At 41.1% G+C, this 15,743-nt stretch overlaps 1 protein-coding gene across 6 annotated transcripts in view; it reads right to left on the reverse strand.

Annotated features, from left to right (window-relative positions):
* Positions 1-15,743, reverse strand: part of DOCK2 (dedicator of cytokinesis 2) — a 409,502-nt gene that overhangs the window by 318,701 nt on the left and 75,058 nt on the right. The gene's annotated exons all lie outside the window — the stretch shown is intronic.

A 15,743-nucleotide genomic window follows, 5' to 3' on the forward strand; every position in this document is an offset into this window, starting at 1 on the left:
CTACAATAACCTTTTTCCCCAGTCTTTCCTGAATTCTCTTGTTCTCACCATGGGAAGTAGGGCTGCAGCAGGGGATATAGCTCAAGGTCAGACAACTAAAGGCAGTTTTCCCTCTACAATTATAGAATCTAAATGCTCATTTTTCACCTACCTCCTGGCATGGACTGCAGCTAGAGAGACAACTGCCCAAGAAATGTCAAGTTATGATTACTCTAAACTGTGGTCATGCCAGGAGCATCTGAACTTTGTCCTTGCAGTCTTATGACTTCCTGAGAAGGATAATGAACCCCAGGTTTCCTACTCAGTTCCACTGAGAGCCTTGACATTTGGTATGTGGAGTTAAATAGAATTTTTAACATTTTCCTTAATAATGGTGTGGGTTTAAAATACATGTGCAGTAAAACTCTTTGTTTTGGAATCTGGGAACACCTGAAGAAATGTGGAGTTCAAATGTGTCCAGTTTTGCATTACTGAAGACCTCATGTGAATAGTGCAATGGCTGAGACCAGCAGAGAGCAATGTGACTGAAGGAGTGGTGGTGTGGGTCTGAGGACTGAGTTCTAAACCAGCATTAGTGTGTGTGGTGACCATTAGTAGGTTACTTTGCTCTGGGAACTAGTTCCCTCATCAATATGTAGACTACATTACCATTGAGGGAAAGCTCCAGGATTCTTCACGGGATTCTATGGTCAAAGAGTCAGATAGGACATAACGATCATCCAAGACCAAGCTTGCTCACCCTGCAGAGTTCACCAGCACAGCATATGGCCCCATAGACACCCTTGGGTAAGTAGTCATGGGTCTTGATGGATCTTTTCATCTGCCGGCTGTCAGTCGGTTATCAAGTCCCATTGATTCCACCTCCCAAAGCCATTTTTTCCCAGCTTTATTGAGATATGATTAACATATAACATTGTGTGGGTTTAAGTTGTACAACATAATGGCTTGATACATGTACATATCGCAAAATGATTGCCACCATAAGGTTAGTTGACACATCTATCACCTGACATAATTAAAATTGTGTAAGACCTACTTTACTAGAAACCTTCAAGTATGTAATATGGTATTGTTAACTAGAGTGACCCAAACCACTTGCTACCCTCCATCTTTATGGTCACTACCTTCATTCAAGGCCCCAGCATGTCTAACCTGTAGGGTTTTCTGAACCCACCTCGCTTCCTTCACTCTACCCCCTTTCAATCCATTTTCTATACAATGGTCAGAGAGAGCATTTTAAAAACAAAAGTGCTATATCATCCTTTGTTCAAAATCCTGTAATAGCTCCCATTTTCCTCAGGATAATGTCCAGATGCCATGGCCTGACCTTCAAGGACTTGGAGATCCACCCCTTCCTATCCCTCTAGGTGATGTCCCCCATCCATCCATCTGCCACTGAATTCCAGCCACCTTGGCCTTTCCACAGCTGGACTGAGTCAAGCTCCCTTACTATCTCAGGGACCTCCTTCCAGCTTTATTTTCACCAGTTACACCTCCTTCTCTTCACTTGCCAATTTCTATTCATCATCAGGTCACAGCTTAGATGACATTTTCTCCAAGATGCCTCCCTGACCCCATGATGAGATTTGACCTCCTTATTCCGTGCCCTTAGGGCACCTCAAATTCCTCCCCTTCATTTTACATGCACCCATGAGACTATCTGCATAATGACCAAATGACTTTCCCAGCTAGACTATAAAATCGCATGAAAACTAGGCCTGAGTCTGTCCAATTGATTGTCGTATTTCCAGGCGCTGGCAGAGTTGTCTAATGGCTACTTAATAAATATTTGTTGGATAAACACTTGATTGCCCATGCAAACTAAATCTCTACCATTAGACAAATATTTCAATTAGACTGAAAATTTCATTAGCAACACAAAGGATTAAAACAAGAACCAAGTTTTAGAGCCCAACTTGCCTGAAACCTGCGTTGGTGCTGAATATAAAGAAGAATAAATGCTGAGGGAAAGGCCTTTCAGAAGTTGTAGGCCCTAAGGCCAACTCTAAAAAGAGTTGAGAGACACCAATGTCATGAAAAACTGTTTATCATCTCTAGATCCCCAGACCTGAGGTGACCCGTCAATTAGTTAGAACAGCAGCTGTGATATTTATCTGGGTGTCAATTTTTATTTCTTTTATATTCCTTCATAGCACAGTGATTGGAAGATAGTAGGAGCTCAAAAAATATGTGTGTGTGTGTGTGTGTGTGTGTGTGTGTGTGTGTGAGATCATACCTGAAAGAAAAAATACACGTGCAATGAGAATCTGAAGAGATTTGATTAAGTGTGCAAATGCAGGTGTAGGTTCCCCACAGAAGCAATGCTTTAGGTGATGCAGGAGCAGAGAGTGAGAGAAAAGTGGAAGAAGAGAGGGAAGGGCATTCCACTCCCAGGAAAGCAACTGCACCGTTCCTATAGCAGAAGAGAGCCGAGCGGGTCACAGGGACTGAATGAAGACCCTGGAAGCTGGAGTGGAGGAAATCTGGGTTAAGTCAGGTGAAAGGAGATGGTTGGGGGGGGGGAGGGGAGACAGGCGGGGGTCTGCCTCCACAGACCCTCACAGGCCATGTGCAGTTTTGTCTTCATCCTCAGAGCAATGAGGAGAAATTAGAGGATTTTAAGAATGTGAGCACCCAGATCAGGTTTGAACTGTGGGAAGATCATTCTAACTGCAGTAAAGTTTTAAAGACTTCCATTTCTGACAGTGGGGTGGACGAAACACCGTGGAAAACCTCTCAGTGAAAACGACTACCAAAGCTGGATTTCCAAAACGAGTTGTTAAACTATCAGGAAAGTAAAAGGAAAGAAACGACAGAGTAGAAACACCAAGCAAAAGGGAGATTCTGGGGGCTTAGAGAGCAATGAAGTCAGCTTCTGCCCCAAGGCATTTGCTCAACCTTAGCGTCCTTACATTTCCATTTAGGTGGCTGCTTGGGGAATAGAAGGAATGAGATCAGTCCTAGGGCCCACTTATTGGAGACCCTTGCATAAAGCTGGTATCCCAAATTGTTCTGCCTTCTTAAAAAGGAGGGTGAAAAGTAAATCTATTGCATGAAGGAGAGCAATGAGGAAACTACCCAGTCCTCAGGGCTGGATAGAAAAGGAACAGTTTTCCATTGAGATTTCTGAACCACGAACCAGTCCTCACACGAATTTTGTTTTGTTCATGTTTTTGTTTATTTGGCTTTGTTTTTCCATATTCATGTCCTTGCCTGGATCCACAAAGAGAAAATTTGACTTAAAGCGTTCTCCATTTTCTTTGGAGGAAAATAAAAACTTCATTTCAAGACTAAAGATATGTAACAATTGCTAAGGTTCTAAATAAAGTTAGCTTTAAAAAGTAATAATAACAACAAAATGCCCAGGAATCATGGTCATCCATTTTGGAGACAGCAGAATTAGACCCACAAAGACTCACCCTACTGGACTTATAAAGAATTATAATTCAAAGAATACAAAACCTCATATTTAATATGCTTCAAAATAGAAAAAAATGCTTTAAAATATGATTAAGAAACAAAAATGATAAAAATGAAAAATTTATATTTGACTAAGAAGTAATAGAATCTCTGAAAATAGTCCAATACTTAAAATTAAATACTCAGTCAATGAGTTAAATGGCATATTAGACATAGCTAAGAGAGAAATTGGTAAGCTGAAAGATAGGTTTAAAGAAATTGGTCAGAATGCACCAAACCAAAACAAAACAGAAGATAGAAATAATGAGAGCTTATGAGACATGGGGAGTGTGAGGTCTAACATACATTAGTTGACATTTCACAATCCTAGTATAATATTTAAGAGGGAAGTAACAGTGTCTTCTAAAATCCTTCTATTACTCACTGTAAAGATATTATCTTGAGATTTGATTAAGTATGTATGATAGAATACCTAAATAGCCACTATAGGACTGGATATAAAATGTAACTTTCAAATTAGTAAAAAGAAAAAAAGCAAGTGAGAAAATTGAAAGCAATTCAAAAGGGAAAAGAAAAAAAAAAAGGACAGAAAAGTTAGAATGATGGGGAGGGTTCCCAGCTAAGATGGTAGAAATAAATTCAAAATATCAGTGATCACAATAAAATTTAATACTGCTTTATGGTTAGCATTGTTATCAAATTAGTAATAGGAAGGGGCTTCATCAAAATGATAAAAAGGCATCTAATTTTTTTTAAAGCCAATACAGAATATACATCACTATTTTACTTAACACTGACTTAGAATCCTAGCCAATGGGGTCAAATAGAGAGAAAGAACTAGGGTTAGAAAGAGAGAAACAAAACTTTCCATACTTACAGATGTTTTAACTATCGACTTAGGAAATTCAAAAGACTCCGCAGCAAATGGATGATAGGAGGACAAGGACAGAAGCAGCCAGACCAATAGAGAAAGTAACACAGGACTGCAGGTATGAGATGACGAGAACTTTGATTAGGAAGTTGGTAGGGAAAATGGAAAGACATGGATTAATTGGAGAGACATTGGGGAAGGGAAGGTTGAGACTTGAATGTAGATTATGTGGGAAGAAACAAGAAATGAAGTGTCACAAAAATCTTTTTTTTTTTTTTTTCCCTTGTGCAACATGCTAGATTGTAGGATCAGTGTGGCAAGAGACATCATGAGTTTATGTCTGGATATGCTAACTTTGAGTTGCCTTTGAGATATGAAAGAGGGAGACCGCAAGTAAATGATTGGACACAGAGATGTGGGCTTCGGTGAAAAGGTCTGGATGGATGTCTGGGTTATCTGCGTAGCAGTGAGAACTGAAGCACCAGGTTTCATCCATTCACCGAGGAGAGGGAATTGGGTAAAAGGAGGTGCAGACCAATCTTCAGGACTCTGAAGGATCTGAGAAGTATGAGAATTACAAAAAGAGTTCTGTGTTGTAGAAGCCAAGACACAGCATTTTGGGAGAGACAGGTAAGCAATAACAAGAGGCCGTGGTTCGTGCTATTTGGGATATTCTTAACTGTTGCCATAATAGCATTATCTGTGGCTTAGTCACAAAATATATTTGATTATAGGAAAGCTCTTCATTTATATCACCCCTATAGTACCCAAGACCGGTGGTTCTTCCCTCCCCCCAGAATGCTCATCTGACAGAAAATCAGGAAGTAATAATTAAGGATACTATTTAGCTCAGCAAGTTCTGATTTGGAAGAACATTCCTCTGAGAAGTTCACCTGTATATGAGGGTGCGTCTATACATACTCTGCACTCCAGTGATCAAACTGAATGACTTTATATGATCTGTAATATGGGTCTTTACACTCATGCATTAACAGATAATTGAGAAGGCACTATAATAATGTACTTTAAAAAATTATCCCAAATTGCAAACCAAAAATTCATGGTGGCTGAAACATATATGGCTTTAAAAAGTTGTGAGTGTTGTAATTATAAGATAATGGTATTTAGCCAAGTTAAGAGATTACAGAAGACACTAAAGGGGATCCTCAATGATCTGGAACGCAGGCTGTGTCTGTCACCAGTCTAATTAGAGAGTGAGCAGCAGCTATCACGTGTGTCTTACAGGAGGCAGTCAAAGAGGCTAGTGGGAGTAAGAAACACATACTTTTTAATTTTAAATACAGAATTACTATACTCCAAAACACATAGGCTTTTCAAGACAATATGCACTCTGTTTGAACTCAGAGCCCTTCACTCCTATCAGGGCTGCATAAGTAATACTGGAGTGAAGAATTCTATCCCTTCCCACCAAACTGCTCAGTTTATGTGCCATTAATCTGTCATGACTCCCTGCATGGGCCACCTCTAAATGCAACCTCAGTGTCCTCATCAACACAAGTCCAGGCAACCACCACCAAGCCATCCTGGTGACCCATGCCACCAGCCTCTCCCACCAGCTGAGTTTCCCTGCACTACCTGGAATGCTAGCATTCCAGCTGAAATGCCTGCAGAGACCTTGGGTACAGACTGAGAATAAATCCTGCAGGGCGGGCTCGCTGGGTCTCTCCGTGTCCATCTTCCTCCTATTCTCCCTTTAGTTCACTATCCTTCAACACTCTAGTCTTCTCTAACTTTGCAGAAAACTTCAAGCTCTTTCATATTCAAGAATACTTGCTCAGAGTTTTCCTCCGTGAAGGATCCTTCTTTCTATCCCTTGGTGGCTGGTTCATTAGCATCTTTCATATCTCACTTGAAAAGTCACTTCTTCAGAACCCACGTAATAAATAACACTATGAGGTAATCTAACCAACATTAGATGAAGAAACAAAGGCAGAGGTTAGGTCATCTGTCCAAGGTTACACAGGTAGTCACTAGGATTCTTCACCACTATGCTGTACCATGTATCTCAACTACTTGCTTATTTCCTTTACTGGCATTATTATGGTGTGTAATGACTCGGTGTATTTGTTTGCTTTTTTTTGTTTTGTTTCATTTTGGTTTTTTGTCTCCCCCCAGAACTATACAAGGGCAGAAGAGGGCTGGGCTACCTCTATCTTTTTATTGCAGTAACCTAGGCTAGAACTTGGCCAAATAGTAAGGTTCAAAAATATTTATTTAATGAATCAGTGAACTGGATTGAATTGAATTAATGGGTCTTTGAGGTCGGCCACATGAGAAGAGTAGATCTGAGAGACAGAGAGACTAGTTTGGAGACATGAAGGGCAGTGACCATATATGCCTCATAATTAAGTCCTCTTTAATTTTCCATCCACCCCAAAGACACAAAAAGCCGCAAGCCCAAGAACTGAGCAATATATTATTTCCTATTAAGGAAACAAATTCTACTTTGAGGTGATGCTGCCTCAAATGCATTTAAAGGGGATCACCAAGTATGCCTAGTCACCCTGGTTCAGTTCAGCATCCCTGACAATAATGTAGCTTGGTGAATTCACCCCTCTGGCAAACTAGACCCTTCATTATCTTGCATGTTCATATTTAGTTACAGGGGATTTGCAAACACATTTCCTAAATCTACATATTTATTCGGTAAATTGATCTCTCACCCAAGTCATTCTCTGAGGAACCGCCAGCCTCAGCATTTGACAGAAACAGCCATTTTTTTTTGCACAAAGGCAAGAATTGTGCCAGCATGCGAGCTTCTAGATGTCTCACAAGGAGTTAACAAGAAAAGGAAATTGTCTACTGCTTCAACCTGGAAGAATGAATATCTTGTGTCATCCGTGGCTTTTCCCTTAACTATCTACAGTATAGATAGTCTTGTTCTGCAAAATTAAGCCATTTAAAGGGACAATGGAAGCAGACAGCCAGTGTCTTACATTTTGCTATGAGAGAAGGGTGAATACACCACCTTATAGGAAAACAGTTTATTCATCCTCTGAAGGGTCAGTTGGGGGAAGCCAAACTAGGATTACACCCTGGGAAAGGACAATCCACACTGTAGGTAATTCACATGAAGATGATGGGAAATCGATAGCACCTCAAAGCCCTGATCCCTCTGCCTCTTTAGGGTCTTCAACTGGATATTAGGAAAGATGCTAAGCTCTGGGGAAGGGCTGCTAAGAAAACAAATACCTCCTCACAGCAAAATATCTTGCCTCTGATCAGCTTGCAGTCCCCATGACTTTGCTGTAGCACGTTGACATTGCTGACACTTTCCTCTTTGCAATGTTCTCTTTTCTGGCTCCTGGATTGCCCGTCTTCCTGCTTCCCCTCCCACATCCCTAATCAGCTTTCCCTGGGACTCCCTCCTCACCCACCCCTTCAACATGCTAATCTCCTGGGTTTCATCCTGAGTTTTATTTTTATTTTGTGCTACAGCTTCAAATACCTCTTTGCATCAATTTCCACCAAGACTGAATTTCCCCTCGTCACTCTCTTGAACTCTAGATTTGTATCTAACTACTTGCTATACATTTCCATCAGGCTATGCCAATAAACATCTCAAATTTTACCAAAACACATCATCTTCCCCCAAAACTTCTCCTCCTCGCCATTCATCATGTTGATGAATGATGTCAAATCAGATGGGTCACAAAGTTGAACGTCAGATCAGCTGATCTGCTGGCCCTCTCCAACAGCTTCACTCTCACCCACATTCCATCCTGCCATTTACACACCTTATCTTCTCCCTCTCCTTTTTCTCCAGCCCTACTCAGACTGCCGTAGCTCAAGTCTTCTTGCCTGGATTACTGCAACAGCTTCATGATTAACACCCTGCCTCCCTTCCTCTACACCTTCTACATACTCACCTTTCTTCCTCAGTGATCTTCCTTTTTAAAACATGACTCTAAATCATGTAGATCCCTTGCTTGCTGGCTGGCTGGCTGGCTGGCTTTCTTTCTTTCTTTCTTTCTTTCTTTCTTTCTTTCTTTATGAGAGAGAGAAAGAGTGCCCACATGAGAAAGACAGGGGAAGCTGGAGGGAATCTTAAGCAGACTCTATACCCAGCATGGAGTCCAACGTGGGGCAGGATGCCATGACCCTGAGATCACGACTGGAGTGAAAACCAAGAGTCAGACATTTATTTAACTGACTGAGCCCCGCAGGCACCCTTGTAGATCCCCTGCTTTAAAAATTCAATGACTCCCACTGCCAAAAACAGGATTTGGAAACTGCTCCATGAGAAAATGAAATGTAAGCATGATTCTCAACAGATGCTTATTTATTTATAAATTATATCCAAGTATTATTCTAAGTCAATTATTTATAAAGTTTAATTTCTTCCTCTTGGAACAAAATAAAGGAATTTTCATCTTTTTACCTGATCCCAATGGATGAGTCTGTGCACCCTCTGGGGTGCTTACCCTGTGCTCTGAGGACTGACGGCAGCACTTATGCTGCCCTCCCCTGGCGGAGAGGATGTCGTCACACTCCTCAGTTGGGCATGCAAGTTGTTGACCGTCCAGCTTCAATCTACCTCACCAGCTGCATTGTCCCAACTCTTCCACCGCCATACCTTCACCCACTAGTCACTCTTCCCCACAAATGTGCTGCTCATAGGCATAGCACAGCACAAAGAACCTGGGCTCCGATGTCACACCCCTCCCTGCCAATGTCAAGCTGTGTGGCCTACAGTCACTTTCTCTATCTTTCTGGGCTTCCATTTCCTCTTCTGTCAAATAAACATCATAATATCTATACTTCCGAGGGTTGCTGTGAGTATGAAGTGGGGCAGAGTAAAAAAGTGATCCATGGCCAAGCATAGAGGAGAGGCTTCATAAATGGTCCTCAGGAGTGGCAGGAGTAATTGGACATCGTATTCCATGTGTTGTTCCCTCTACTTGGACTCTGTGATTCTTCTCTCTTTCGATGTTTAGTTTGAAGCATCACCTCCTCTGAGAAGAATTAAGGATCCTCCCGAGGCAGAGTTTGTCATTTAAACCTGTCTGCTCCCTGAGCCTCAATGGCATCAAGTCATGGATCATTGCTTATTCCAGGGAACTGTGATTGATTGCTGGGAAGCATATGCAGCATGCCCTACTGTGTTACTGCTATTTGAGGAAGGCTTAGTGATTAATTCCAGAGTCTCCAGCACTTAGAGTGCCTAGTGCATAATAGGTGCTCAATAAATGTTTATTAATATTTCTATATGCAGAGGGAAAAGAGGGCTATTCAAAATGCATGCACATGAACAATTTCATATCACAATGATGGCTACTTACTTCATGGTTTACAAAGCTTTTCTACATATGTTTGTAATAAGCAAGCTGTTAGCTCCCCCCTCAACACTGTAGCAACTCATAAAATAGATAATAAATTAAAGAGAAGTAACTGTTTGACAATATCCCTTTGATGACAGTTTTCTCTTCCACCCTGATCTGATGCCAAGTTAATGTTATCATAAAATAATTCCATTAACTGCAATTGTGCAGTTTACTGAGCCATTACTGTCATCAAAAAGTGAAATTATATTCAAAACCCAAAACAGAGGCTTACATAGGAATAAATGGCATTAACATGCAAACAAATTATATGCAGGAGAAACAGGAATAGCAATGTGACGGGCATCCCAGCCCATGCTCAGCATAAACAGATGATTACATTTAAATATTTATTCATACATGAACAATGAAAACAAATCACACTGGCAAGTGCCTTGGAGTTAAATTCATATTTGTTTAAAAAGGCAGAGGCTTATGTATTCCCTCTGACTGCAGGTTACATTGGGTTTGCCTGAGCTTTGTTCAGACGGTCTTCCTGCCTAACATATGCATGATCAGGAGGGTGAACTAGTATATAATATTTACACAAGAAGAAATTGAGCTGGTGGGAGGGCGAGGTAGAGACTGAGAGGGGAGACAGACAGAACAAAGCAAAATGCAAAATAAAATGCAAAAGAGAACGTCAGAGACTATCTGATCACCTGATGCTGAAGGTGAGCACAGAAAGGACAAGATGCCTGCCCTTGGATGAAGTGAGCCAGACTGGGAGTGTCCACCGGAGGTGTGAACCATGCTTCTTGGTTAGCTATGTTGATGGAGTGGAAGCCTCAGGACAGGTATATGGCACTGTGCACACCATGGCCATCCTTCCTGGCTCCTAGATGAACGTTGGGGAGCAGGAGGTTGAGTTACCTGGGTGAGTTACCTGGGCTGGCCCTGTGTCAGATCCTCTTTCTTCACTCCTTGAAAGAATAGGAGGATCGAGTCATGTTTGCCTGAATAGCTTTGCCATAATAGCAAGGACTCCTTTCCTGATAACTTCTGCTCTAAGTCATCTTTATTTTTACTGAAGTCCTACTGTGCTTAGGGATGATAGCACCTAAACTCAAGGAGCTTTGTGCCTCTCTGCAGCCCTGACAGTACCCAGCAAGTCAATCCTTCGATGAGGAGCTGTTCTCACTTAGGATACGTCCCCATCATAGCCAACCACATTTTAGACTTGCATGGTCCTCCAAAAGTTCTGGTTCTTCAATTTGCTTAATCAGATGAGGCAGAATGTGAAGCCCTACTCTGCTAATTCTTACCTGTGTGACCTTTAGGTGTGAATTGAAGTCTCAGCTTCCTTATCTATGAAAGGGGGATCGGAAGGGTGTCCCGTTTCACAATGAACAAGTGTCAATGTGCTGTTCTCAGTGCAAAACACAGACAGGAGCTTTGGAGCTGACATGCTAGCAGGGAGATGGCAGTAAACAAAAGCATAATTAATTACCGTCTGATATGTTAACATCTGATTAGTTCTATGTGGAGGGGGAGAAAAGATCAAAAACAGAACGAAAGGGAGGGGAATCAGAAGTTGCAGTTTTCAACAGGGTAGAAAAGGAGACATTTATGTGAGGATATGGAAGAGGATAGGAAGTGAACAAGCAGATATGAGGGGAAAGGTGCCCAGGCCCTAAGTTGGGACCTTGAGCCACGGAAAGGAGACCTGTATGGCTGGCATGGAGTGAGTGAGGACTCAGAGGAGATAAAGTGGGGAGAGGAGGCTTTCCATTGGGTTTTTATGAAGAATAATGGAGATAATAAGTGAAATGCACTTAGCAGGTAATAATCACCATGGCTGTGGCAGCTTGCTCTGTGACAGGCACTGTGCTAAGTGCCTGACACCCATTAGCTCACTCAGTCTGCACCACAACCCAAAAGGGTTTTTACATCCCTGCTTGTTTTATACACAAGTAAACCGAGCTTGAGGCAGGCTACATAATCTGCCTAAGGTCATAAACATCAGTAAATGGCAGTGGTAGGATTCTAGTGCGAAATTCAAACCTAAGTAGCCAGCTCCAAAGATTGTGCCTTTAACCACTGAGCTGACGGCCTCTCATAAGCAAAGGGAATGGTAATGAGGTAGGTGAAGGAGAAATATGTGCATGGAAGAGCAGCCCCAGGAGACTGGGAGCACACGCAGAAGGAGGAGGAAGCAAGCAGTGAATAAGCAGGTCTTTAACAAGAGCAGGAGGCATAATGCAAAAGCAAAGACAAGCAGCACAAGCGCGGAGCAGAGAGGTCGGTACATGGCTGCTTGGGCCCAAGGGGGCTGACCACACACACAGCAAACACAAGCAGGGGCCAGCCAATGGGCCAATAGACCACGGGGAATTCAGGGAGCCATAAAAGTCCCTCATTGTGATCCTCAAAAAGCAGACACCTGGTAAACATAACACTCCCTCCTTAAAAACAAACACACATACAAGCAAACAAAAACAATAAGAAAGGGTTAGGATTGCATGAACTATAAGCCAAATTTTGAGCATGGATCAAGACACCATTTACTAATTTAAATCTGAGTTTTTCAAATAAAAACCCTTCCTGTCTTGCCTAGGTAAAAACACGATACCAAGTAACATTTGTTACATTTATGAAATTAAGTACCAGATACTACATGGATAACTTTGTAGGTATAGTCTCATTTCATCATCAAAATACTAAGAATTGGTTTATCCCCATTTATGGATGAGAAAATTGAGGCTCAGTCAGGTCAGGTCACTCAGTAAGCTGGGCACAGGGACAAACATATGACTCCCTCCCAGGTCTGTCTAGTGTGACACTGACCATCACTGAGCCAACACGCACCAACACAACATGAACATAATCACTGCTCCACATTTGCCCCCGTACTTTACCCTATGGCAGCATTAGGATTTTTAAGGAACATAGACAAGTGGACACAAATCCCACCATAGCACCATGTTCTGGATTTCTTCTCTTTTAGAGAACCATCCTTACAGAAGGGCTGTAGGGTCATTTCTAATGTGCCTGGCCAGCAGGAAGGAAAGCTTTACAGTGTGCATATTGTGTGATCAGTCTTCTCTGGACTGAGTAATTCCACAGCTCAGAAATGTTGGGGATCAGCTCAGCTGGTTGTCTGAGCTTCAGGATAAAAGGAGCTGCAAGGAATTTTGTAAAGAAGCTCAGTGCCTAGAAGATAATCACTTCAGCTCTTTCTGACTGTTTCTCACTATGCTTTATGCCTCCCAGAAGCTTAGTCATTCCAGAAAAGCCTAATGGATGATGGTCATATTGATGGCTACTGAACATATTTTGGACACACGTCCTACGGTTTAGAAATTTCCCGTACTTTTAAGCCTGCCTCCCCATGACAAAAGCTTGAACCTGCTCTGCCAGCTTCTACTGCAACTAAGGCACAGATAGATGCCCAAAGACACCTGCCCCAGATTTTTACTCAGGAGCCAGTGACATAAAGAGAGGGAAAAAGGAAATCACATTATTGGGCTATGTGATAGAAATAAATAATCCTTAAGAAATTCTATCTTTCTCAACTTTTCTTCCTCCCTTACCCAACTGCATCCTGCATATTGATATAGGATAATCCTTTAACCCTCGCAAGCACTCATGTGCAGTATGTGCAAAGAAAAATGTCAAGGGAACTGCTAACGGGAGCTAGATCAACTGAATTATGCACAGGAGGAAAGAAGACAAAGAAATAACAGGAAACAGGAACACAATACCAGACACAATAAGTCCCCAAAGCAATAATTATATTATGATTTCCCACCAGCTGGCTTATAAATTTCAAACCTTCTATTTTCTAGTCTCCCAAGTAAAAGGCCTTCCTAGTATGGGGAAATACCTCCATTGCTTCCCAATGGCCTTGATGCTGTACTAAGAGCAAAACCATTGATAAAGTTTCTAAAATGAATAAGACAAAGGAAAACCACCTTCCCTCAGAATGGGGTCTTAGACTTTCCTTGCAGGTTAGCCTATACTTTGTTCATGCAAAAGGATTCAAGATTAGGCCTGGATTATCTTAGAGACATCTCTTCTGACCAGAGGTATACCTTATCCCCCAAAATGCACTTTGTCCAATAGGTATTTCATGAGTATTGATGATGTTCTATATGCTATGCTGGGGATACAGCAAGAAATAACAGACCACCCCACTCCTTAAGTAGCCAAAAGTCACTTGGAATTCCAGCAACACCAGATTTACACTGAATGAAGAGCTAGAGATTCTGCAGGATGACTTGCCTTGAGGCAGAGAAGAAGACAAATGTGCAAATGCCCTTTCCTCTAGTAGAGGGAAGAGACAAAGACTAAGAGAGAGAAGACAGGAAGAAAAGAAGAGAAGGAAGGAGGCAGGGAGGAGGGAAGAAAGGAAGGAAGGAAGAAAAGAAGGGAGCAGGGAAGGAGAAACAATAAAATAAACCAAAAGGGAAAAGGGGCAGAAGGTATGATAAATGAAGAATATATGTTCTTCTTGTAAACCTAAAGTTCTCACTTGCAAGATGAGATAACATATCTTTGCCTATTAATCTGGAATTATAATGTTTGAATCCTTGAACTCCTCCAAGAAACTCAACCCTTAGAAAGACCCATTCGTTTTCAAATAATTGACAAGTATCTCTCAAACATGGAAAAATACCCCTAAGACTTTAATACACAGTCTCTGCTTTGAGTAACTGGCAAGTGAGAGGAAACAGATACTTCACTTTAAGAATAAAGGCTGGTGGAGGGAGGTGGATGGGGGATGGGCTAGATGGACGATGAATATTATTAAGGAGGGCACTTGTTATGACGAGCACTGGGTGTTGTATGTAAGTGATGAACCACTGAATTCTACTCCAGAAAGGAATATTATCCCGTATAAAACTGCCTAAAATTTAATTAAAAATAAATTACTTAAATTTAATTTAAAAAATAAAAGAAAATAAAAAGTTTTAAGTTAAAAAAAAAGAATAATGAACATGACATATGTTATGTGACAAGGTTGAAGACATTCATCTCTTCCAATTCTCACCTGAAATCTCAAAGAATGTTTTTGGAGAATCTAAAATGATTCATTATTCAGATGCCTTATCAACTATGAAAATTTGTAGCCCGTCCATTGTCATGGTCAAAATGATGACTACAGATTTCTACTTTCTTCTGGGAAACCATCTCTCCAACTAAATAAGTCTATACTGTAAGTGGCTGACCTGGCCCATGGTTCCAGAGGTGCACATGAAACCACTGCATATTCATTTTCTTGGTCAGACTGTTTAAAACTATAGCACATGACCCTTAGCAGAGGACCCAGAGGCAAGAACTAGGGAGACAGACTTTCCTGGTGGCATTGAGTATCTGGATCCAGTCATGCCTGAGGCCAACTATCTTCTGGATTTTTAAAAAAATGTGAAATAAAATAAAAGTCCTACTCTCCCTAATAAATCAGTTTGAGTTGAATGTTCTTTCTTTGCATTGATGAGAATCCAGGTAGTACATTCTCTGTAAGTTTTCCTTATTTCCCATCACACACAACCAATCTGATCATATACACAATCACAATCAATTGCCTGCCTAACTTTGCCTTATAGCCAGGATGAATATAAATTATTCTTTTGTACATTGCATTTGAATGCCTCTATCTCCAAAGCCCTTCAAAAAACAAACAAACAAACAAAACAAAAAACAACAGATAACCTCTGTAATACTGCTCATCAAATATCAAATCTCTTAGGTGTTTTAACATGTCAGGTCAATTGTTGGCTACTAGGATCTCAAGGACAGACAGATCAACTGCAAGTACCAGCTCATCTGTCATGCACAACCTCCTAGAGCCAAATAACTGTCAAAAGTCCCCAAGTTCTGCTCTCTCCACTCCTAGCACCTCTAACACTGAAGATTCCTGGAAAGTTTTCTATCTCAAATCAAATGAAGAATGATAGATGAAACACAGAAGAGCCTCAAATCACAAATCAAGTTCATTGGATGAAGCATAACTCTATAACATGTTACGATTTATTTTTTTGCCTGAATGAGCTTAGAGGGAACAATTATAACCTATTCATAACTCTCTATGTTGGATTTTTAAGTTGTTTTTGATCAATGGCTGGTTGTAATTTTATAAAAGAATCTCTCCGATGACACAAATACTG

Source organism: Mustela erminea, chromosome 3, assembly GCF_009829155.1.
Source record: "Mustela erminea isolate mMusErm1 chromosome 3, mMusErm1.Pri, whole genome shotgun sequence".
Classification (NCBI taxonomy): domain Eukaryota; kingdom Metazoa; phylum Chordata; class Mammalia; order Carnivora; family Mustelidae; genus Mustela; species Mustela erminea.